This window comes from Haliotis asinina, chromosome 8 (assembly GCF_037392515.1).
Source record: "Haliotis asinina isolate JCU_RB_2024 chromosome 8, JCU_Hal_asi_v2, whole genome shotgun sequence".
NCBI classification, from domain to species: Eukaryota; Metazoa; Mollusca; class Gastropoda; order Lepetellida; family Haliotidae; genus Haliotis; species Haliotis asinina.
Window position 1 is genome coordinate 41,391,116 of NC_090287.1, and position 27,670 is coordinate 41,418,785.

General features: G+C 36.3%; 1 long non-coding RNA gene across 1 annotated transcript; it reads left to right on the plus strand.

The window, feature by feature from the left end:
- LOC137294785 (uncharacterized) lies at positions 1–27,220 on the plus strand. Its single transcript, XR_010957537.1, has 2 exons — positions 1–91; positions 26,501–27,220. It is a non-coding gene; the product is annotated as an uncharacterized lncRNA (long non-coding RNA).
- Positions 27,221–27,670: the final 450 nt, after the last annotated feature.

Consider the following 27,670-nt stretch of genomic DNA (forward strand, 5'->3'; position numbering starts at 1 on the left):
AACTACAGTGTCTGGTGCAAGTGAGGGACGGGCAGTTTTGCCCCGGGGTAGGGGGATAACGGTTTGGATATACTAATGGGTGATGATTGAGGTAATTATGCGTACTCTATCTCTCACCTTTGTCTCAATGCATATTGATTAGGTTTCGCATAACACATCTCTAATGCGCCGATGTAGTTTATTTCAGTGGAGCACGATGTAAACGTCGTTTCTGTGTTTCTGATGCCTCACGCTGTCTTGAAATTTGTAGATGAAATTTGAACACTTCTATAGATGCTATTGAGTTTAATAACTGACGAATTCATTAATGTTACGTTTTGTGAAAATATATTCATTTCGAATAATTTCAAAGACATTTTACATGTGAATAGGTCTACTCTACACATTGAATTCTTGGTAGTTTTACTTGCTTGAACAAGGAATGATGATGATGATGATGATGATGATGATGATGATGATGATGATGACAGCGAACATCTCTTAACAGAATACCGCCATACAGCTGGGATATTTCTGAGTGCGGCGTAAAACTAAACTCTAACAGCATAATCATCAGTACTGTAGTATAGACTGCCTTCATAGTATCCATTAAATGTTTCTTTTCCTATTTGCATATTATCTGGTCAAGTTCAACATAACTGCATAATTAGCGACGTTGTACAAATGGTATTCGAACTTTGTAACTGTAAATGATTATTGACTGAACATACACATCGATATTTTCTAGTATGTATTCAGATACCACAGTGTCTACCTGTAACCGCACGTATGTAACCGAGGAGTTGCATGTTCGTGACAGTGGACGTTTTTTCTCCTTAGTCCGTATTACACATGAAGGATGAAAAATTGATGTTCATGTCAGTTGTATAATGCGAGATCAGTTTTTTGTTGAAACAAGACAAGGTAGTACTACAGCAAGGAAAGAAAACAAAGCGTAATTGGTACTTACTAAAATAGAATAGATAAATAAACTAAAAGTGCTTTATGGTTCAACTTCTTTATTATACTAGGTCACAACGTTAGCTTGATTCCTCCAACTTCTAAATGCCTTTGAAACAACAAATAGATAAGTAATTCATTAAAATTCTGAACCTGGAGGTCAAACTTCATATAACTGCTGAATTTATAAAACTACATCTCTTTCTGTACTTAAAACAGGAAGCATATAATATTTAAATGTTTCTTTACTTTTGCTAACAATCTGACACTCGGAATTAGAGTAATTGCATAATACTTCAACTGACTACACAACGGTGTCTTGTGTACATCCCACAATGTAAAGCATCCAAGAAGTCACCGTCATGTCAAATACCGCACCCAATTTTCTTTTCTTCGAAACAAATCAAGTACCCGAGTTAAAAATATGATTGTAAAGATCCACCCAAGCGTAATGTCCACATGCAGTGACTTTGGAACTGTTTGTTAAGTCTCCTTCGTGTTTTCCTCAAATGATATTTAGAAAACAAACAAAAATATTAGCTTAAGCCAGGGGACATGACACCCAGCTTTCCCCGGTCGATGAACATATCCTTCTACAGGTCCGCTTAATTAATTTCCATTCTCTGTGAATGGCCTACTCTGCTATTTCCAGTCTTTAAAGATGGAACGTGTTTTTATTTACTCAGGAAAAAGATCTTCTTTGTTGAAGATTTGTCTAGAGAATACAAAGCTATCCACGTAAGACACTGTATCGGGGCTTTTATTCAACCAACAGTAAACTGATCCTAATATATTTAAAGAAATAACAAGCAGCTCGCTTCCCCGACCCATGTAAATTAACCCCGGTGAACTATCGGTTAGGGGGAATCATTAAAATGTAAAGGAACCCTGCCGCTTTTGTTCAAGTGCCAGCCATGCGGTGTTCTCGATACCCGAAAAAGATTCCGCTTTTAATTACATTGTATATCGAAATTCATATTTACATAGGATATTTGGGCGTCGGTGTCTGTCCCCTCGGGGTATGGTTTAACAGACGTACACCATGTCGAATTTGTCACTACAGGAATTCTCCCTAGCTGTCAAACGTGAGCCTGGGGGTTGTGGTAATGGGGCAGCGTGTTACAGTCATGGTCGACTTGATCACAAGTCACCTGTCACGTGACCAGGTCACGTGTACGCCCATCCCCTGGGCACACCACATTTTGACTGTGACTAACGCTGTATGTCTCATTACAGCATTGTAATTTGTTATTTGAAATATTTAAAAATTGATCATCATCTGACATGTTGATATTAAAACTGAGTTCAAGGATGGCTTAAAGAAATGCTGCAAGCTAAATTTCAAAGTGAACTGCCTGTGTTCAAGTTTTTGGTTAATGTTTTTTTTGTTGTTGTTTTTCTGAGAGAACAACTAACAGATAATTTTTAAAAATGATTACATTTGGACAGAAAGGTCGTAATACTATTACCTACTTCTCTACTTAAAAATAAAAAACTTGCACTTGGAAATTAAAAAACAGCCGTATCGGATCTCAGAGTAGTTGATTTAAACAACAAACTTAATGTTTCCATTCCGTGTTCAACCAGTTAACCTTTAAAATACAAGGAAGATACAGACAGGGTAAAAACTCGGCACACAGGTGTCCTGCAAGGAACCTATCTGTATCCCTGTCTCTACGTTCTAATTACAAAACTTATAATCATTTTTTACGAGCATAAATCTTGTGAATGTACTCTCATAGTGAAAGAAGTGATAACTAACACGTAACATTTAATGAAACTGTCACTTAAAAAGTCGAACCTGTATTTCATATTAAAACATGCTTGTGTATATTTGCTGTGTCTTGATCTGGAGTGCTGGTTGTCTCTGAAACCTACTTAGCTCTTCTAAAATATGAACCCTTCAGTTTCTAAATCATTTTGGGGTCCTCAATACACATCTATATATCATGTTCTGGGTCTCGACAAGCAAACGGTTAAATCCAGGGATTTAAAGGGAATAGGATATTTTTTATCGCATTAGAGTACATCCTAGAAACATTCGTGTCGAATGGTGTTTTCGGTTTTTATATGCTATTACTGTCCATCTATAATCTTATCTTCTTGCTGAAATTGTGTCGATGTATCCACCCCAAAGAAACCCGAGGAAAATACATACTACTTGTATTGATGCGATCTCTCAATGATGTCGGTCTCGGTATTCCGTAAACATAACATGAACTGATAAGCCGATCACCGCTACCCGTTCACATCTTACAAGGGCCTTTTCTTCTCATATATAAACAGACGAAACGTATACCCCAACAAGCATTAATATCTTTTATTACGCATGGTTGCTAAAAGAAACATATCATTGATTCAGTTACACAAACATCTATTTGAATAGATACTTTATGCATAAATGTGGTGACTCCGAATCGGTCGTGCATGCATGCGTCACAACATGTCCACACCTCTGACCAAATGTAAGACGGATTAAGCTACAGTGTATTCCATTTTAGTATTTTCTCTTATCGAAATTCTATCACGAAATATAAATTGGAAAGCAAAGCGTCGCACCTTGTATCCTACAATAACATTGCTGTGATAAATCCCACAACGGTGTAAAATGTCACTAACTCTCTAATCAAAATAAACCTTCAGACCTTCACAATTTTGGCATTGTCATTTTACTTTCATTAATAATGCAATAACCACCAAATTATAATCAACGGCATAAGAAATACGTTCAAATTACGACACCTCAGCTGTTTAATCAGTCAAACAACCAGTGACATGTCCACAATTTCATCTTTCAATATGACTTCAAGTCATATTTTAAACAAACATACAAAAAACAATATGGACATGTTCCACTGACTGACGCTGTTGTTATCAAGGGCATAGTCGTCAACAGAACATAGAACACAACCAATAGAACAGTTGTTGTCAAATGACCATTTATCAACACATAAATGTCATGAATGTCATGGCTCAAACATGTAGAGTCCTACCCCTCAGGTATATGTCACGGCTGATTTCACCGACCACAGTCCCGTGTCTTCATACACCCATTCGTCAAAAATGCTCCGAACACTCCCCCATACATGAGCCTCGCGTTATCTTTGGGACATGGTACCTGGGAAGATCTCGGTATAAGGAACACTGTTATAAATCCCCGATGCCTCAAGTCTTGCTAGGTAATTGTATTTTGTCGCGAAATCCGATAACTACTGTTTAACACCATCAGATAGAACTGCTCATCAATTACCGTTATCATTTATCATCAGCAAATATGACAGGTACCTGGGTCTAACAACACTTATCTCCCTTGAAACTGCAACTCTTCAATCATGAGATATCCTTTTTTTGAGAGCAAGAGTATGTTTCTGTTGTTTTCTCACGGCGATGAGGTTGAGGAAAGTGGTGAGCCACCACATACTAAGTCCACCTTGGCCTTCCAGAGCGCTGCTTTCACACGTCAAACGTGTTATTTCAGATCTTTCGAGATCTCCAGTCTCGCAGACATTGACCCCTGTTAAATTTTGGTTTATCCATTATTAACAGAAAAGTAAAACTTCCCTTCTGAATCATGGGTTTAAGGTTTCAAAGAGTAGGACTGTAAATAGAAAGTGACGTTGCGTTATTTTTATTCCACCTACTTTCTTTTTTCATGAGTTCGTATAATTGTCACCATAAATATATGTATGTGTATGAATTGTATATTTAGAATGAGGGAGTTACAATTTAAGACAAATCGGCAGTATGTCAGCAATATCGTGACTTGTATGATAAGGCAATACACCAAAGAAAAGTTCATTTCAACAATACCATGAAATCAATTAAACAACACATCTGGTAGTATTTTTTAAATTTAAAATAATTCAAATTAAACAATAATTTAAATCAAAGCCATTTTGCAACACAAAGGATTTTAGCATTTTTTCACATTTTCTCATTTGTTGTGTTATATCATAGTTCTTGTCTTTGAAAAATAATTCTGGAAAATTAATGTGTTTGGTTTATCAGAGTGACGGCATGTTCTACCACATCTCCGCTTCATCACTTCACAATCTGTTAGTGCATCTCGCATCTTAAAATAGCATTACGCTGGACCTTTGCCATTTGACGAGTTGTGTATACATAGCTAAAAGCTTTGCTTAACCATGTACTGTTGTATTTGTTGAACACATCACCCTTGTCTAAATACGTGACACGTTCAACATAAATATTACTGCCAATGCGGAAAGTGTTTAAATTAGGAGTAAATTGCCAGCTGGAATGCTGTGAAGAAATGTGTCACTTACATTGTTGTAAATAGATGGGAGTAATTTAGGGAATGTAGCTGACTGTCACATACAGTGTTTATTTGTAATATTTATGAAGGTGACATGGTTATCGTAGAAGAGAATGTGATGACGACAGGCTGACTATTGTTTATATTGTCTTCAGCACCACACCCCTATTGTCGTTTTAGTCGTTGCTGTCAATCTCTTAATGATCAGTATTACTATCATTGTTTGCGATAACAAATATGTTCCAGTCGGAGTCATCAGTCTTTATACTAAAGCACACTGCGTTCCTATGTGGTATATATCTGGACACTAGATCTTTTTTAAAAGGATAATTGAATATTCTGCTTTCTAACAGCAGTTTAGTTATCACCACATTAGCTCAAACAACGAACCCATCACACAATGCATTTATAGATCATGGAAGCCGCACCGTTTGAATTTGGCGCCCCAAGACTTGTCTAAAGTTATCGTTTATACTCTTCTTTCCGTTCAGAAAACCATTCCAAGTGACCATACAATTCTTCAATCTATGTGAGCCGTACATTCATTTAAATAAATTGGTTGAAGTAGATATACATGAACATGTAGATGAAAACAAACCCCAATCTATTATGAGATATCTGTCAGCTAAGCTAGTTGTATATTTCATTTGACGTTTCCGATTACAATTCTCATCACTTCAGTTAGTTTCCGACTACAGAAGTACTTTGCACGAAGTGCACGTGCTGCGTAATGCGCAAGTGTACATGTACACCTTGATTGAGAGGATCTTGACAGCCGAGGAAGACTGTGTTTCTACTGTTATACAGTCTGACAGTCTGACAGGTAATATGGAAGTCGTGATGTTGGATGCACCCACTCAGCGTTTCGGAGTAATCTACACAATTACTGGTTAATAATGTCATTACACAGGCCCGCTACTACCTAACTTTTCGAGACAATATACCCGGAGAATTCCAATGTTCCAGTAAATCCTTACACTTTCACGCCTCTCTCTACTGATGATCACTTGAAGTCACAAATCTTCTTAGATTCGCCGTTAGTGTTCAGGCTATTTGAGCTCAAGATTCATTCTTGGCTGCTCTCCTATCTAGGTTTCATTCACTCGATGAGGAGTAAGGATATATTCCGAGACGTCATTTTCTTCATAATACTGTAGTTGTCACCTGTAAATGATTTCCCTTTCATTCTACACTTTGGTTTTCGATATGTGCATCTAATATTTCACTTTCATATTTAAATATTACAAACTTGCCATCATGATAAGGGTGGAAATATACCAAGTGTCTTTGAGACGGTATATTTATTACATTATATCTTTCTAGCTTAATATGACCGTTCTCGTTTTTCTGTTTCCGAAATATTTTATGAGGCACCCCACTGACAATATTTTTTAATATTTTAAACTTTTTTTAATCCTTCATTGTTTCTTCTCCAGCTGCTTGTAATTTCAACAAAATCAGTCTCAAAAAGTTTTGTCGTCAGTTTTGTACACAGTTACATCTGTATTTGTACAAACTGTGTTGGCACAGGTTTGGTGCTTATTAAATTAGCAATGTAATAATTAAGATATCGTTTTATTTCCTTTCCCACAGGGCTGTATTTACTAAGTCGACAATTTCTTGCCAACTCCTGGGAATAAACGTAATATGATTGTAAAACAAAGGGCATGCAGGTCGTACAGTCTCGTAACAAGAAGAGCTCCGGTAATCCAATATCTAGTGATACCCGTTCGTGTTGGATTTATATAATAAAGAATGAGACCGTTGCTCTATTTATCTTTACAGAAACGACACTTCCACGAAGGAAACTCAGTTTTTTATCAAATGTTCAAACCTGCACAAAATTATTTCCCGTCACATGTAGTTTTTAATCTATGACGTTTTCAACAATTTTGCCTGCATTCTAAAATTACTATATTTTTTAATTTATGTTTTTCTACTTTAAGCGAGCTGTAATTTATTTCTAAGTTGAGTTGAAATATGAATGTTCTTTGAATTTCTTTTTTGTTGTTTTTTCCCCAGGTAATTCACACTCTTAACATTTTCTTTTGGTAATAATGATAATTGCACTTTTACAAATTTATTTTTAAAACTAATCTGCTTGGTGTATAATTCCAAACAGCTTTAAGTGGATCGGCTTATCTGTATCGCCTCTGCTCTGACCTCTCGTGGATTTTTCTCTCGACAATTGAATAAACAAAGGAATCTCATCAAAAGTAGAAACATGCCCACTTTTATCGGAAGGCATAAATAATATGGTCCAACTTCAAACGGAGACCTGTCACAGGTATGAATGTATGAATTTGAAAAACTACTTGTTTCAGCCCGGACGCTGTCTTGGTCAAACATTGAGGCCGTGCAATGTTTACAAGTTCATGTCGAAAATCGAAAGTTTTGATTTATCGTTTCGGTAATGACTTGTCAATTTCAGCCTCCCGTGCAATAGACACCGACAGGCGTCATATATACACGCCCTGTCGACAAGGTGTTGCTAAACACGGCTTTGTACAAGACTTTAATCACACATAGTAAATAACACCGATTTGCAAACTTGACCTTATCCGGATAAAGTTTTCACCACACGGAGTAACTTTTCCCTCGACTGTGTTGTAGTTTGGGGCGACGCTTTTTCGATTTGAATCAGAGTGAGAACCATGGTCATTTCACAATAAGAATGAGTAGAGGCATCGGAGCGTAAGGTTTCATACTTGCTTGTTATGTATTTAATGAATAAATGGCACATTTAATGTTGTATTTGACTTCTCGTTATCAATAAGTTATAAATTTATTGTTTTCACTGAAGCAAAAAAACCAAGGGGAGATTAAATCAAATAAACCCTACATTAGGATTGGGCAACAATTCAAACAGGAACTCCAGCACATGGATTATTATATTTCTGCTTTATAATATCAAACTTTATGCATAAAAGAAGCATTTCTCAGGTTATAGCCATGACCTTTAGAACTCTGACCAGAAGGTACACAACATAATATATTTTATCATTCCCATTAAATATTCTAAATTCAAACATCATTATCTTAATTTTTGTTATTATTGTTGTTTATGAACTTGTTGTTTCTAATCAATGTTGCTAATCAATGATTTACTGCCGGTGTCATTTTACAAAACATTTATCTGGTCCTGTGTTAAACGTTCCATTTACACGCATGTATCATGTCAAAATATTACTAAGAGTGCACGTATATAGAATCAAATTTTGACAGACATAATTTTCTGACATTTCTCACTTATGATTGGTGAGACAATCCTTTATCATTTTGAGACCGTCACAGACATATCACACACACAACAAAAAAAAAAACCCAAATGGTTGTCGTTGATTTGAAAATCTTAATAGCCATTACGGACGACAAAACTGCCGTCTTCCACCTTCCAACTTATATGACACGCAATTAGGCCCGAGTGACTTTGACAACCGTCAGTTTTCAAAACCCTATCAGTCCCTACAATAAATCACACCAAATACCGTTAATTACACGTGATCATTGTGAAGTCACTGACCGTTCCAGATTTATGCCAAAGTTACAAATGCAGTCAGGCTGGAAACAGGGGTTTCCATCTCCCGAATTTTCCTGCATTTCATGAATATTTGTCAAATATACAATGCATAGTACATCAACTGGATTCTATAAACGACAAGTGATCAGTTGCCATTAATGCAAAGAGCCACTACAAGATGACAGTTCCCCGTCAATGCTGTCAAGTTGAACATGTCCCTGACTTACCTGACACACAGGAAAGAACGATGCAGGAGATGTTATCTACTTTGACAAATAACACGTCAATCATTCGAAGGAGATATCCATCGGTGTTAATTTCAAAGAAATTAATGATTGCAGAGAAATCACGTCAGACCATTTAACAATGTGTGATGCTCTGAAACTGTTTCTTTTCAGCGGCACTTTGAGGTGATATACGAAAACGGGAGGCTTATGGATTCAGTTCTTATGTACTGGAACACGAGGTTTCGGAGGGTGTTCTTACTCCGTCACCTGATGGGGGAGTAAAACTGTCCTCCGAATACCCGATGTTCCTGTACCATCTTTCATTTGCAATTCTAGCATTCTAGAATTCTAAGCACAGGATATTAGTTTTAGGTAGTTGATGGGTTTTTTGTTCTTGTTTGTTTGTTGATTTTGTTTGTTTGTTTTTTTTTGGGTTTTTTTGGGAGGGGGTATTGTGTTTTTGTTGTTGTTTTGGGGGTTGGGTTTTTTGTTGTTGTTATTTTTTTTAAAAAAACAAACAACAAAAACAACAACAACATACATACGATGAGACAGAAGTTGTAGATTTTCAGAATGCTGGGGAAAGTAAAAAGTAACAGGATGATTTCCGTTACATTACCATGTCTATTTGAAACGTGTTATGAAACTTCATAATGACATCCACTGAATCAGAAACTAGTAAGTGAAGTAACATGACAGGTATCAGTATTGACAGTCTCCCATCTTCGCGCAGTCATATTCAGAGGCCGTCGATTACAATCTCGAACCTGAATCTATTCTGTGAAAGGCCATCATCGAGATGTTTGTACTTTAAATTATTTCACCCTAGTTTTCAAAGTTTGAATTGTTTGCCTATGATCTCTTTGTTTGCCTGTAAGAGATATATTTTATAGCAGGTGTAAACAAATCTCAGTCTAATCAAACTTAAGCTTGTGCACCATGAAAATGTATTATTTGTTGGTTAAACGATAAGTTCGGAGTCCTAGATCGTGGATTTCAACTGTCCGCTTAAAGTTAAAACTGACATTGGTAGATTCCCTGTTGAGATGGGTAGATTCGGTGTTACAAATATCAGTTATGTATTGTTGGGTAACATTGTTTTGTGGAGTTCATCTACGCGAAGACACCTCTTTATTTTAGAACAACACTTTCATATATCAGTACTCTATCCGTTATGCTGTACGACCTTGGGTTTGATGAGTATTCTCCCATGACTGACTTTTCACTATAAGTTTTAACGTGCAACTTTTGTTGAACTATATGCAAAATGAAATCCTGGCTTTTTTCAAATGTAAGAATCGAAATATGTTTCATATTGTTCAATGCTCAACAAAAAAGTGAAATCAACCATCTTGAAGTGTCGTTATATCAATTATGACATGTCGATTTCTTCCTGGTCTTGTCCCACGCGCATGAGCAGTTTCATGTCACCGTCGGTGAAATCAACATGAGCTTGAAAGGCATTGGCACGACCACAAAGTCGTCTCTTTGTCATATGTCTCACTTATGAAAGTCAGTCGATTATCACGTAAATCATGTGCAGACCTCCCCTTAGGGACAGAAATAATAAAATTTAACACTATGGACAGTAATGCGCCCGAAGATACGAATGGGATGGCCTCGGTAAATGATAGCGTCGAATCGTAATACCTTGCATTAGTCGTTTCACTACCGTCAAAACTTTGACGTTGACCCGTTACCCGTCAAGTTAAGTTAAAGAAGTACAAAAAAGACCTTTGGCAGGCGGAGCTTTGAGAAGTCTTAACCATCTTCGACGTTGTCGTTGTAACGTTAAGGAGAGGCGTTGACGTGTCATCTTGACGCTGGAATGTTAGACGTTATTAAGCGTTCAATTCTATTACGGCGTTGTGTACGGTACAAAATTTGATTTGAAGTGTTTTTAACATACAGACTACCGACATTGAGCATTGAATGCTGGAAAATTAAAACGTTCATGAATTTTTGAGGTTTTTGTAGCTGACAACTTTTACGCAAAACATGATTATGAAACCGAGGCTGAAAGCCCTGAATTGCAGACTGTCAGCTCTGCTTAATTTCCACGTTCCCGGTTCTTCCTTTCTCTTTGTTCTAAGTGGCTGTACAGTGTGAGATAATTGTTTATAACTTTTAAGCATGTTTATTTCATATATCGTAGTGTCCATTTCACCTTTCCGTTATCAGACCTCCTCTCACCTTCACTCACACGCTCGCAAATTCGTGTACGTTGCAATACAGCCGCAATCAATTTCACAGTCGTGGCTCTTTAAATTATTTTCGGTATCATCTTTTTTTAACATTTCTATAAGGCCATTAGGTGCGTCAGAATTATGCATAGCTAATATATGCAAAGCATTTATAAGTTACACCTAGAGCCGAATTCTTTGGGTTTTTGTTTCACCCGATACTTATCAGAATGAAGTTGAGAACAGACAGCTTAGAAATGGTTGTTAATTGGCATGTACATTGGCATGTGTATATGGATATGGGTGCTCGAGTGCATAACCCGCCATTCTCGTATCCGTGCAACAAACGCCGAGTCCTGGTGTAATGTCTGATGTGCTTCGCAAATCTCTTCTTCGTACATATTTTGCACAAAATATATTTCCTTATAAGTAAGCTAAATGTATTAAAATGTATTGTGACAGTGTGAAAGTTACTTTATGAAGGAACATAAAGCCGTAGCATTAATGACAAAATCACCAAATTCCCATGTACATGTCAATCAGAATGGCCCCTTCTGGTATCACTGTCATTGGCCGAAATAGGTAGAGACCTTTGCGTCTAGCAGCAATTTCAAGTGGAATTTTAGTGACTGTCAGTTTCGTTACTTAAACACGTGTGCTGTTGACAGAGAGTACTTACAGCCACGTTTAGGCGTGACACCGACATCAACACCTGTCAATCAAGTGCTCCTTTTCTCACATCAAATGTTTGTCGCCATCGTCAATTACAGACAAATATGCACAACACAGTCATGTCACCTAAACGCTTGTGACTCCACTGTGGCACCAGTCTGCGACCACAGGTGATCCTACAGGCTCTCATTACAAAGACAAAGAATTAGCTTCACAAAATTGGTCTTTCATTCCTAAAGTCGTGGGAGACTAGATGTCAATTACGTCATAGCGTTCGCGATGGCTTCAATTTTCAGAAAACAAAACTGACAGAGTGGGCTTTTAAATGACTTAAAAGCTTCTAAATAATGGAAATGGTGTCTTTGGGAATTAGTTGCTGACACACTGAAACTTCTTGTAGCATTTTCTCTGAAACATTTAGCCCAGGCAAGCATCAGGGGTATTCCCCCTTGAGCGAACAGGATCACACACTTCAAAAGTTAAAATTTCGGGGTTTTTTTTACATATTTTAAACTTTGATAAACAGGTTGTTGAAGGCTAAATACTTTCGCCGAGAACAACCGATAACGATGACTTAACGTCGAGGAAAGCCGTTATGAGTTTAAAACTGTCAACTGTTAAATCTCGGATACCTGTACATCACGAAAATGTTCTCATGTATTATTACTTGCTCTGATAGTGTTTCCATCATAGAAAAGCCCAAACCTGGCGTTGCCATTTTACACGATTTAATATACTTTTAAATATAAACTCAGTTTGAAAAGTCGACAATGCACACATTTAATCACGCTGTTCAAATGGTAAATAGTAAATAGAACACTATCCTACTCATGGTGACATACTCATCATAAGTCAAAACATCATAAGTACATACTATAAATTCTTTCTAAAACAACATACGTAAGTTTAAACGTACACGCTTCGTTATTATACATTTGCTGGACCAAAGATTCTAAACAGATGACGTCTTATTACTTTGAGATCAATGTTCTCTCGCGGGTGTCTGTTTCTGTTATCCAATTGCATGGAAACTCTATCTGCCTCCTCCTGACGTGAACAGTCGCGAATGATGTCCACATGTCCACGTATCTGTCACGGCCCTGTCCAGTCTTTGTGCAGTCGCTCTATGCTTCTAATCCTGTCCGATTCTTGATGGTCTTGACAAATCGTTAGATCAATTATTACTTTGCCAGATCTTAACATTCTGTCCTTCGCCTTAAATTATTCTGTATCCAGATGCACCCAATTATCGCAAATCAACTCAAAATGTACGACATTTTATGAAATAATTTACACAAAGATATCCAAACCTGTTAATCCCCCTTAGTAGGGCGTGTCAGTTTGGGGGCACTCAGGATTATCGAGTACCACGTGATCTGAGCGAGATTTGATTTAACTCTGACAACAGATGACAACTGAGGGATCTAGCCTGCGATACTTTGGCAGAAGCTTTAATCTATTGTTGTAAAAGGCTTACTTGCAGATCTGGCTGTCTGATATCAGAACGGTCTTGAGCAATGTACAGGCTTCTTGTTGACATCACTACCAATTTAGGTAATCCGTTGACCCATCACCATGTTCAATTACCATGTGAGATTTACCTGTTAAAGTCTGTTTATATGTCACTGTTATTCGCTGGTTCACCATATAACGCTGCCAACCATTTATACAATTACTAGTCTTACAATAAACACATAATTTACACATACCATATGGTATATTTCTCAGTACAGATTGTAGTACGTTCGTTGGGTTGAGCTCTGTCCGGGATTCACATGGCATTTGGCCACTTTCTAAATAACATCTGCTACATTTGACCACCTTCTCAATGGCATTGTGCATTCATAATTTACATACTTAGGTTGTAATTGAAATGGGCGTCGGTTACTGATATGATTCCGGACAATTACTCAGTAAGGTAAACACATATACCGCTATCCATGACGTAATTATATTTTGTTTTTGTTTATTTGTTTTTAACGATGTACCAGCTATATGATGGCGGTCTGTAAATAATCTTTTTTGGACCAGACAATGTAGAGATCAACAACATGAACATCGATCCCCGCATCTGGGATATGATGACATCAGTCAACCAAATCAGTGAACCTGACCACTCGATCCCGTTATACTCGTCTCAGAACATTGACAAGAGTAGTGACTCAACACTACCATGTCGTTAGGACAATCAAGGTGTTCACGGACATAACTTTACCGTCTTCAGTCACAAAAATTATCAAACACTCGAAGCACGCGGTCTGTTTACATGATTGACAGACAAGGTGGATTGATATATATGATTTACATAGTCCTTGTTTTAAAAAATAATGTACTTAAAGGAAAACGTGTGTTATTTGTTATTAAGGATGGTTCGAATATTCTATTAACTACCGTCTAGCTGCAAAAAAGGGAGATCAAAAACTTTGTTGAAAAAACCCATTTCAATGAAAAAAATCAAGGGAAGGCGAATAGTTCAAAGGATCTGTATGTGTACCGAGTAACTTCAAAAGATGGCGCATCTTTGTTTCAGACTCTCTCAGGCAATTGTCAAAGACGCCGTTATTGCAAAAGGGGTTAAAAGCACCTATTGCATAAATATGTTTCAAACGTTTTTAAACATTGAGAAACTGATATTCAAAATCGATTCCTATGCATTTCAACAATCGTCTAGGATGTGAAAGAACCTGTCTATATCGTCACAATAGCATCTTGTCCTCTTTCGCCACAATAATATACTGTCCTCATCGTCACAATATTACCTCGTCCTCTGTTGTCACAAATTGCCTCGTCCTCTAATTGTACAATATTATCTTGTCCTCTCATTTTACGATATTGTCTTATCTTCTATCGTCACAATATTATCTTGTCCTCTATCGTCACAATATCATCTGGCCCTCTGTCGTTGCAATATGGCCTCGTCCTCTGCCGTCATAAATTATCTTGCCATCTAATCTTACAATATTATCTTGTCCTCTCATTTAACAATATTATCGTGGCCTATATTTTTACGATATTATCTTGTTCTCTATAGTTACAATATTGTTTCTCCTCTAATTTTACAAAATTACCTCGACCTCTGTTGTTACAAAATTATCTTGTCCCCTAATATTACACTATTATCATAGCCTCGGTCGTAACAATGTTATTTCGTCCTTTATCGTCACAATATTATCTGACCTGTCGTTACCGCGAATATTACCTCGTCCTCTGTCGTTATAAATTATCTTGCCCTCTAATCTTACGATATCATCTTGTCCTTTCATTTTACAATATTATCTTTTCCTCTACTTATACAATGTTATCTTGTCCTTTGTCGTTAGAATATTGTCTTTCCTCTATCTGTTCTCTGTCGTCACAAACATATCGTGTCTTCTAATTTTTACAATATTATCTACCTGTTATTACAATATTGTCTTGTAGTCTATCGTTACAATATTACCTGTCCTCTATCGTTACAATATTCCTCTGTCGTCACAAAATTATCTTGTCCTCTATTTTTTACAATATTATCTTGTCCTCTATTTTTTACAATATTATCTGGTCCTCTGTCGTTACAATATCATCTGGTCCCCGTTGCAATATTACCTTGTCCTCTGTCGTCATTAGTTATCTTGTCCTCTAATTTTACAATATGATAAAATTAAATACCAAGGTGTGTGTGTATGTGTGTGTGTGTGTGTGTGTGTGTGTGTGTGTGTGTGTGTGTGTGTGTGTGTGTGTGTGTGTGTGTGTGTGTGTGTGTGTGTGTGTGTGTGTGATACAGAATATCACCCACGCATTTATAGGGTGATAAATGAATCTCTGATCAAGCGCCGATTTTAAACGTTTACAAACAGATGTAGCGTATCAACTCGGGCACTCAATACAAAGATCTACAGTCAGTGTTTCCGTAGTGGTTAAGAATTACCTTTCGTCCTGAAAAGAGCTTATATACATGAAAGGTGACCTGTGCAGACGTGATTGAACTGCCCATGAGCGATACTGGTGGATGTCCATCTATAAAGTTGCAAGTTTAATCTGTTTATTTTAAAATGGAGATGTGAAATTCTGTCCAACAGTCACTGAGAGATAAAATTATTGACTATGGTATGACAAATGGTATGGATTTACAACTTCTTTGATGTTTACTACACGACGTTTCTAGGCTACTTCTTGCCCCTTCATCAGGTGAGTGGGCGTCGTGTAGTAAACATTAACGAAGTTGTAAATTCATACCATTTGTTGTCATGTCACCCACCAACCTCTAAATGCCAATCAAGCAACCGAAAAAATGTAATGTAAATTCAAAATCAAGATGACAAAATTACGGAGAAAAAACTCCTTCAAAAATATTTCATTAGCAGTATAAACTTCAGAACTAAAACGATGAATGAATATCTTTAACCAATAACAAAATGAACGTTTTACAGAACAAAATCGTTGATGTTTTGCTTTCTGCAGAATTAAGGGTGGTAGCCGTTGAACAATTACTACCTGACCATTTATTTGAATTAATACAAGCTAAAATATAAAACTGACAGTTAATATAGTAGCTGGCAATTGGCTAATGACTAATCCATGTAAGTCCTTGTCTATCAGTTTCGACACAAACATCTTGACAAGCAATTGCTTCAAGACTAGATTCAATTAATGCATCTGAATATACATATTTAACAATGTCCATCACAGAAGTAAGTGTAGAAGAGCGGGGTCGTATTAAGCTCAAGCTTTCATTGACCAGGCGTCAGTTGTATGTATCAGTGAAATACACACCTTGCCCGGCACGTGTGTTATTGACAGGTTCAACACACACACAGCATAAACTTAATAAGAACCGATCGTGTGTTTTGTGTCAGGAAGGTTAGATACAAGTTGGTATTTCCGTTGCTATGGCTTGTAGCGTGTTCTAGCTTTGTTGATATCGTAAATAATGAATTTCAACGCGTAAACAAAGGACAGCTATAATTGTCTAAGGTAGTCTGACGTGTCAATTTCGCGGGACAATGTCGTTGCTGAAATGCACCTCACATCGCTGACAGTTTTATCCCGTAGGTAATACAGGGGGACCAGCAATAAACAGAAATAGCATTGATTCACGGACACTGAACCGGGTGTATATGTAACTCAATCAGTCTCGTAATACATTTGGTATCTGCCATGTTTTCCTACTTTTTATCCCCATACCAGGAAAAGAATTCATCCATTAAACGGGAATTCTATAGAAATAGTATCCTTTGTCTTCCATTTGTAGCACGTTTTTATATATGTGCCACGGGATTCCAGTTTAATCGTGGGGTCCCGTTTGCTTGTCTGGGTTTTTGTCGGGTTTTTTTATTTTTATTATTATTTCACTGGACAGACGGTAGGTGACATCCAGTAGCAGCACTGGATTCTGCATATTGACTCTAACTAACAATTAATCTTAATCCGAATGTGTAGCATCCCTCAGAACGAAAAGTGTTTAGTTGTTATCGATCCCCATGTTTTAGACAACATATGCATTCCCCTTACTGAACGAATGAGACAGGAGCACCAGAACACATGCTAACATATTCGCGTCTGGTTAATCAACTATTTTCCTATCACACTCATGCGTTGTTACGTCATGACAGTATTTAGAAATTTATCATTTACGATGCCTATACATCTTCAATTTAAACAAATATTTTGAAATGTTTCAGTTCAAAAACAGTTCTTCTGGCGGTTCTCCCCAAAAGAGTCCGAATTTTTGTTATTTAAGTCTCTAATTTAAAAGTGACAAGCCATCGTTCTTCATGGTTGGTTTAATCTAGTGTTTTTGTCACTGCATTAAGCGACAAACAACTGATTCTTTTCACATGAATTACTTTGTCAGATTAATCATATTTTCTATAGTGCGATACGCTCGCCTCACAGCCAGTACGGGGACAGAGCAAGAAGTGCTAAAGGACACGAAGACCTCACTCAATAAAGTAGCGTTTTTTCGCGACAGGATAGTAACTTCCTTAACTTAACTGCAGTATTTTAAATTTCAAAGTTTTCAGAAATGTGACATTTCCGACGACGTGGTCACGCGATTACGATCACATTTCTGAAAACACGGGCACCGTCACTCCTAGAGACATGTGCCAATCCGTTTTAACAATTTCGTGCGGTCTAATCTAGCTTTTTGTTACTGTAGAATGAATCGACATTATAAAATAAAAGCTTTTAAATCAGGCCGGGGCAAATGTAATAAACAGCGACATTACAAGTTAGTTTTCTAAACTGAGAGATCGTTCGGTTGCGGGAGAGAAAAGGATCCATCAACCAGTCGAGCACATTCGTTCGAAAAGCTACACCATCGCGGTTCGTGTTTTGCAAACAGATATCCTCCACAAAAAATAAATTCGAGGAAAGGCGAGCAGGGAAAACGACTTGACAATTACCTCTAGCCCCGGCTTTGGCATTCTTTCTTATATTTCTGTGAAATCTACACGCTATCGACACGGAAAGTGATACCATGTCTTGTTTTTTTCACCCGTTTTTTTCATCACAGGGTTTTATGCTCCATTTCAAACGGAAAGGCCAGTTTAATAAGAAAATGGAAGTTTTAAGAAACCTCATCTTGTGAGAAAATAGATAATTGATGGAAACAGAGGGAGCTAATTTGCATGTAATGAATGTGCGAGGTTGATTTCGTATGTAGCTGACAAGGGATGTCGATTGCATGCGGAGATCAGATGAAATAGACACGAAATAGACAAGCTTGAGTGATGCGAAGCACCTCGGATTTCAACCTCAAGCATGTCATTAGTCCTTTATAGAAGTGATTCTGACACATCCTGACTCCCTGTTTACATTATCGTTTCTGTGAAAGTCCATACCACGATTCTATATGAACTTTTGCTCGAGAATCAATCAACGGTTCAGTTATAAACTTTCAAAGTTTCAAATAAAACTGTTACACGTACAGATCCCCTTCGTCAACTACAGTCGAGAGGCAAATAAAATATGATCAATACCGTGTCAATTTCTGTATGATCAATATCTTGCCTTGAAGTATAGACGGTTTAGGTTATAACCGATACATAATGGAAACCCCATTATCAGTGAAACTGAGCTTTTCTGTGTCGAGTTGTTTTGTTTCAAAATCGCACATATATATGTCTCGTTGATCTTGATTCGCATTTGCAGCATCCGATTATATATTACTTAACTGTACCGGATTTCGTTTCATGTGAAAGCATCGAGTTAAATTGAATCGTGGTTTTCAGTTTACTGGCAACAGAGCATGGAACGTTTTTCTAAATTAGTTTTAACGACTGTTGAATTCTAAAGTTCATTTGCAATGGTAAAGAGGAAATGAGCAATGGTAAATACCATGTGTATGTTTGAGGTGATATATTGCACAATTGCGAATCTCATGACTACCGCGTGAAACGTCACTCTTACTGACTCACCTTGGATGAAAATTTACATGCAATTAACAACTCTAAAGAGTTATATTCAGCAAACTAGACTCGTCAGAATGGCACTGTCAACATCCGTCTACGTGAAAGAACAACTATTACCTTCCCCCTGCAAAACTGATAAACTGTCTCTCTTTTTGGAACTTGTGGCATGATGATGGTTCCATCTTTCCTCAAAAAACGTCAAACATAAATTTTGAAAACGGAAATTATTTTAAAGAAATAATGATGAATGTAAAATTCAAAACAAGGAGTACAAAAGTAAACCAAACAGAACGAAATTAAAGTCCTCTGTCTTCTGGAAAACAAAAACACTGTATATCGAATGTAAGGGAGAAATTCCTGGATGTCTGTTTCGCTTTCTCCGTTAAAACTTGATGTTTATTTGCCGGAAGATGCATCGAGTGAATAGGTGTGTCAGGCATACAATTATTTTCCTTTGAAAACTAATTTACATTGCCTTACTTTAAGGAATTTTAGTAAATTTGTTCTTGCTAATCTTGCACATGAACTAAATAATAAATGAGAAGATTGATTGAGAAACGAGACTTTTTCTGAAGTTAGATATAACTTCTTCATCTGCAATAAAAGGTTCAAACTTGGCGCCTTGATTATTTCATTTTTTGTTTGTTTGGCCACTAATGATATAACAAATAATTGCTTTGTTGTTGTTTTTAGCAGAATGTGTTGATTTCAGTTATGTACAAACAAATTTATCAATCTTAAGTGGCATTCAACTCAATACAACAGAGCGGATATCCTGATGTTCGTTGTAGTGATAGAAGTTTTAGCAGTAGAAGAAGGTTTGGCAACATCCGAAGTACATGTAGTTGACGATTATGAGGTAACAGTAGTAGCAGTACAAGAAGAACCAGTAACAACAATAGACGCTGAGGCAGGAGCAGTACTAGCGGCAGTGAAAGTAGTAGCTGTAGTAGACGGTGTGGTGGTAGCCGCTGTAGAAGTAGCAGTAGTAGAGGCATCCCAGTGTATTAAAGGCAGCATTAGCGTCAGGGGCATACTTTGCAACTAAAATGTACGTTATGCAATGAGTAAATAGTTTTAATAAGAACAGGTTAGGCCAAAGCTGTCGGAAAACTCTTGAAAATATTTCGTATTAGTGTGTGAAAGATTCAAATAGATTACACAGTACGAATATCACATATTAAATGTTAAACTTGTGTCAAAACAGAAACGCAGTGTTACTGCGGTCACAGTCGCAGAGGACATGGTAATTCCCGCAATATTATTCTGTAAATCGTATACTAAGTTCACCAGCTGCAGTCCATACACGTGCAGATGCATTTATACAGTGACTGTATGTGATGTATATGACTCTATATGATGTATGTCGAGACAAACTGTAAGCCATATAACCTATGACATAATCTGTTACAAAACCAAAAAACGGATAAGTGTTATTGTATTGTTGTGTTTCTTAAAAACCTATATAAACCAGTTATCTTGTATAATACATCATTTTGAAGGTAAACTCAATCTCTTATGCCGGTCAAAGATTATGTCGTTTGTCATTGATTCAAGTACGTTTTCATGGGTCAGATACAAACTGTATAGATTCTTTTGTCATGCGTCATTCTCAACCGAAATATACATGTCAAGTGTCCTTGAAAAATACTTACACGGCGATCCATCACGCCAGGTTTCCTGCTTTCAATACATATTTATATGAATTTTTTAAACAGAAATATTTCATATTAATTATTTCAAGGAAGTGTCAACATAAAGCACGATTTTGGATGCCATCACACTGAAATATAATCACATTTCCCAGCTTCCCTGTCACGTTTGTACACTAACACTTGCTTCAAGGGATATTCAAACTGCTCTAGACCTGACCATCTCACGTTCGGGGACAATTCAGTCTCCTTGCTGGGATTTGTTGTTAATTACTTGGCGACATTTATCACATCTTGAAATATAGTCCCTCGAGGCCTATCGGCGGAGGGATATCCGTCAGAAATGTCGCAAAATGTCCCCGATGTCGTAATAAGGAGCAATAAGTATCACTACACTGACAACGTCCATTGTCAAAGATTTTGACAGGGGTTTCGCTCGTTTCAGCAGCAAACATAAAGTCACCACATCTATATCTTCAGCGTGCTTGAGATCTTTTTACATGTCTTTTTCTTGTGGTCCTGTTTTTAAACTGAGAAAGTCGAAAACTTTTTTTTTTCATTAATAAAACCACACTGACTGGCAGCAAAATGCCTTTGTGTATACTTCCGGGTTTCGGTAAACATGGGACATACAAATGAGTACTGAGTGCTTCATTATTGCATGAATCATCAATCAATATTGTTATTTATAACGAGTTATTAATTTCAATCTTTGAAACCATACATGAAAACAACACCCTTTCAATCACCCTCTTCATATATATTGGGGGATCCTGTCAGTCAGTGTATCATGGCATCAATCAAAAATGCGTCTATAACACCTGATTAAGATAAACTCTTTCAGAATGTTTTAATCGAAACACGTTACTTTACGCGAAGTAAACCCAGGATTTTAATTAAATTAAAGACAGCATTTCGAATGACAAGACCTCCATATCTTTTGAACTTTGAAAATATAACCCGATTTCAACCCTACTAATTTCATTCAGCGTTTCAACTTTAACATTAAGTTTGTTATTAATCTCATACGTTAATATTACAAAGCATTTTAATAACTTTGCTTTATTAATATTACTGTTTGAAACAGAATTACAGCGCCATTTAAACACATGTGAAAATTATTGTACCATCTAATTTACATGCAACCTCGGTAAATTAGAATAATACATATCTACTTGTAGAACAAATCAGTAATTTTATTAAATATACAAACAATATTTGTTTCTTCAATACTATCTCTCACAAACAGAGATAGACAGCATCCGCAAATATTTCTCACAAAGTAAAATGTTTATTCTAAAACACTTACGATGGAAGTATGGTGACTATGTTTTTGTAAAATAAAAGGATAAAAAGACAGATATTTTCACATAATGAACATTTCTAGGTGCACTCACAAGGTGCTTTTTCACACTTAAATTGTACGTTTCTTACAATTTATCTGTGTAAAAAGTCTAGTCTAGACGTTTTCCGTGCAGTTCGTGGCTAGAATTAGCAAATAAGTAGGTAAGTGCATATCAGCTTTCATTCGTATATCTTTCGATCGACCTAGTCCGGTATATTTTTAATTAAGAAGGTCAATAGCTCTCTTGAATCACGCTTTTTCCTATTGTTTTTTGAAGAAATGCGAAATGTACCTATCATTCACTCGTATGCCCATGTGTTGAAATTACATTTCCTCAGATGCAAATTGTTCTGCCGATTTTTATGTTTATTCTAATGCTGGTAACCACACACAAACTGTGCATAAAGAAATGACGTCATGTCATATAACGACAATACACTTTTTACAGAACAACAGCATAAGGGTTTTTTCTTGGGCTCAACGTTTAAGGCTTTCCGTATTGTATAGTCTACATATTAAGAAGCATCATTTCATTTGGGTGGACTTTGTGAACTGTTCTTTTTATGACACCCAAGCCACCCAACACGATTTGAGATGAAGAGTCTATATTTGTGAATGCGTTCCGAACTAATCAATCAGCATTGGTATATTTGTAACATTTGTTTTTAGATAGATTTTTTTTTAAAAAAGAAACATGGACTTAAGATTTTTAAGACTCCACTGTTTGACTGTACAATTAAGAGACCCGATTTATCATCCCCATTCCGATAAATGACAAAGCGTTTTCTAGTGAATACCAGTGATTGATAACACTGTGACAGTACATCTCCTTTATGTTAGTGACACAAGAACACAGTGTTAGACCAGTCATTTCCGAGAAAGGCCAGATTAATTACTCGTCAAGCAAACAGTAACACTGGTGGTGCTGTGAGGCCGAAGAGGAGATGTCTCCTATCCCCCACTAATACATGGAATGTCTTCATCATCATAATATTTGTTACAATCAACATGAAATATATTAGCATTGTAGCATACTGATGACATTTAGTTGTTGAATGAATGTAGAGATTTAGCGGCGGTACCCTTTGTACTGAAGCTACCTTCATTGTATATTGTCATACATCTTTTGCTCGAATCATCATATGCATCTAGTCAGGGATCTAAACATGTTCTGAGATGATCCATCATCTAGCGATTACAATTTACCACACTATATTGTCGTTTCTTAGGTAATTAGTGTCTCTAAATAATTATGTCGCCAAGATCTGTGTGCAGGTTAAATGAAGATTAAATCATGCACTCGTATATGCAATCATTTTATAATATAATGTTGCTATAATATTAGATGTTTGTTAGGACAAGGAATTTATGTCAGCCTAAAATGTATTCTGATAATCCGAATGTGTTTAAATTTAGAACACCTTCGTCGTCGAAATATGTATGTATCATATGTGTTTCAAAAAGGTTTTGCTGTGAGGCATTTTGTTTTTAAAAAATATTCGATATTATATGGTGTATGAATTCATATACAACAGTGATATATATAGATGCGCCTTCTGTGTATATTAGCTAGTAGCCTTGATGCGAGTGAAACACTATTATCGAACTTAAAATAGAAAAGAGAGTTGGCAATCACTTACAAGACAGTATAATCTACAATTAAGTATATTACTAGTCTGTACAAATCATCATTATTGACGTGAGAATTGTGAAAAAAACATCATCGCAGTATCAATAGATGACTTCATTACTAACGTCATCGCAGTGTCAATAGATGACTTCATTATTCACATCATCATAGTATCAATAGATGACTTCATTATTAACATCATCATAGTATCAGTAGATGACTTCATTATTAACATCATCGGAGTATCAGTAGATGACTTCATTATTAACATCATCGCAGTTTCAATAGATGACTTCATTATTAACATCATCGCAGTGTCAATAGATGACTTCATTATTAACATCATCGCAGTGTCAATAGATGACTTCATTATTAACATCATCGCAGTTTCAATAGATGACTTCATTATTAACATCATCGCAGTATCAATAGATGACTTCATTATTAACATCATCGCAGTTTCAATAGATGACTTCATTATTAACATCAACGCAGTTTCAATAGATGACTTCATTATTAACATCATCGCAGTTTCAATAGATGACTTCATTATTAACATCATCGCAGTATCAATAGATGACTTCATTATTAACATCATCGCAGTTTCAATAGATGACTTCATTATTAACATCAACGCAGTTTCAATAGATGACTTCATTATTAACATCAACGCAGTGTCAATAGATGACTTCATTATTAACATCAACGCAGTTTCAATAGATGACTTCATTATTAACATCAACGCAGTGTCAATAGATGACTTCATTATTAACATCATCGCAGTGTCAATAGATGACTTCATTATTAACATCATCATAGTATCACTAGATGACTTCATTATTAACATCATCGCAGTTTCAATAGATGACTTCATTATTAACATCATCGCAGTGTCAATAGATGACTTCATTATTAACATCATCGCAGTTTCAATAGATGACTTCATTATTAACATCATCGCAGTGTCAATAGATGACTTCATTATTAACATCATCGCAGTTTCGATAGATGACTTCATTATTAACATCAACGCAGTGTCAATAGATGACTTCATTATTAACATCATCGCAGTTTCAATAGATGACTTCATTATTAACATCATCGCAGTTTCAATAGATGACTTCATTATTAACATCATCGCAGTGTCAATAGATGACTTCATTATTAACATCATCGCAGTTTCAATAGATGACTTCATTATTAACATCATCGCAGTGTCAATAGATGACTTCATTATTAACATCATCGCAGTTTCGATAGATGACTTCATTATTAACATCAACGCAGTGTCAATAGATGACTTCATTATTAACATCATCGCAGTGTCAATAGATGACTTCATTATTAACATCATCGCAGTATCAGTAGATGACTTCATTATTAACATCATCGCAGTATCAGTAGATGACTTCATTATTAACATCATCGCAGTGTCAATAGATGATTCATTATTAACATCATCGCATTATCAATAGATGACTTCATTATTAACATCATCATAGTATCAATAGATGACTTCATTATTAACATCATCGCAGTTTCAATAGATGACTTCATTATTAACATCATCGCAGTATCACTAGATGACTTCATTATTAACATCATCGCAGTATCAGTAGATGACTTCATTATTAACATCATCGCAGTGTCAATAGATGATTCATTATTAACATCATCGCATTATCAATAGATGACTTCATTATTAACATCATCATAGTATCAATAGATGATTCATTATTAACATCATCGCAGTATCAGTAGATGACTTCATTATTAACATCATCGGAGTATCAATAGATGATTCATTATTAACATCATCCACGTTCCCACACCCCCTTTGTTAGCAGCAGCATCCAAATTCCAACAAGATATTTGACGTTATTATAATAACCATCATTAACGAAAGGACTTGTCATCCATTCAGTTCCTATTCAGTTTGTCCTTAATATTCACATTTACTCAATTTGTCAAGCATATTCATAATAACTCCTTCTGTGAAGCATGTTCATAATAACTCAATTTGTCAAGCATGTTCATAATAACTGAGTTTGTCAAGCAAATTCACAATCATTCACTTTGTCAAGTATATTCACAATTACTTTGTCAAGTATATTCATAATAACTCAGTTTGTCAAACATATGCATAAACAGTGTTACAGTCAAGTAGATTCATAATTACTCGGTTTGTCAAACGTGTCCACAGTTACTTTTGGCAAGAAAATTTATAATTACATATTTTTCAAGTATATCAATAACTAATCAGTTTGTCAAGCATATTCATAATTACTCATTTTTTCCAGTATATTTCAAAATTACGTAATTTGTGAGGTATATTCGGAATTCGATACTATTACGTGCATCGGTGTCATTCGAAAGTATTCGGTTTGTTCTATATTTTCTGAACTTTTGTCACACATACTGATAACTACCCGATGTAGCAGTGGTATTCAAAGTCTTTCAGTTTGTCGGGTTTAATCATCTTTTATCTTTGTTAGGTATACGCATATACTCAACAGTGTATTTACAGCTGTGCCCTTCATGAGATATATTCAAAATTATACATGGAATGGTTCCTGCTGCAAACTTTGACATGTTTAAATATAAAATAACAATAACTATATTTGCAGTCAGTTTTATTGTTGTTTGTTTATTCACTTGACAGAGTAGCTGATGGAAATACACAGAACATGATCCATCCCTGATGTTTATCCGCGGGAAAACCCCATCAGTTTCAGGCCAGTGTCAGAGGTCAGGTCATATGCCAGGAAAACAATGATCCCGCGATGGGAAAAACAACGGTGGTAAAACTACAAACATTTCGGATTTTCCGCCTTTTATTGTGGCAACATACGGACGTGACAGATCCGGTTTCGCCATGATTCTGTTCGTTCTACCCAAAGAAAATAAAACAACTTTCTTTGCTGTGAGACTTTGGCTGGAAAGAAACTGGTTTCGTTTTCAGAATGAGTTTTTTAAAGAAACAACACAAACACTAAACTATGTTCGGTTTGTTTGTTTGTGAAACGCTGAGATCCAAGTGTAAGCGATGTCTCTTCTCTGAAAAATTAACTGGCAGAACTTGCGAACGTTAGATAGTTAAAACAAACAAATCGGTAAATGTCAAACTTGAAAATATATACCTCTCAAAAACGAACGAAGCATCTTACAAAAAGGAACCTATTTCACAGTGAGCGTGATGTGGTGACGACTGTTAATAAGATTGTGTCATCAACGCAAATTACTCAGTCAACTGGTTTCAAGTTGCAGAGGAAAACTGTTTGTTTACTTTACGGATTGTGAACGACTGGGAGCCTCGCTCTGCAGTACCCTCTCATCTAAAATGTGTCATACACAATAAAGTGGGGTTTATGCCTAAAATTCATGGAATTTAGTTTTCTTCCTCTGATTATCCTGGAACGCGTTTTTTTTTGTATCATTACAGGAATATTTTACAGGTTAAACTTCCTGAAATGCTTTCAGATGTGTTCCGCTTTAGTCATTTATACATATCACATTTCGAAGCATCTATTAACAAACCTAAGTATGATATCATTGCCATTGTTATTATTAGTTTCGAGATTATTTATCAATTTTTCTTAGACCACGTACTGATGGCTAAAAGATAACAACTATCCTACTTCAGTGAGTGAATGTTGTTTTAGACACTCTCTCTTTCTCTCTCCCTCTCTCTCTCTCTCACACACACATACACACATATAGAGAGAGAGCGACACACACACACACACACACACACACACACACACACACACACCTTGGTATTTACAGACGAGAGAAGGAAGACTGATAGAGACGTGAAATGCGCGCTTCAGAA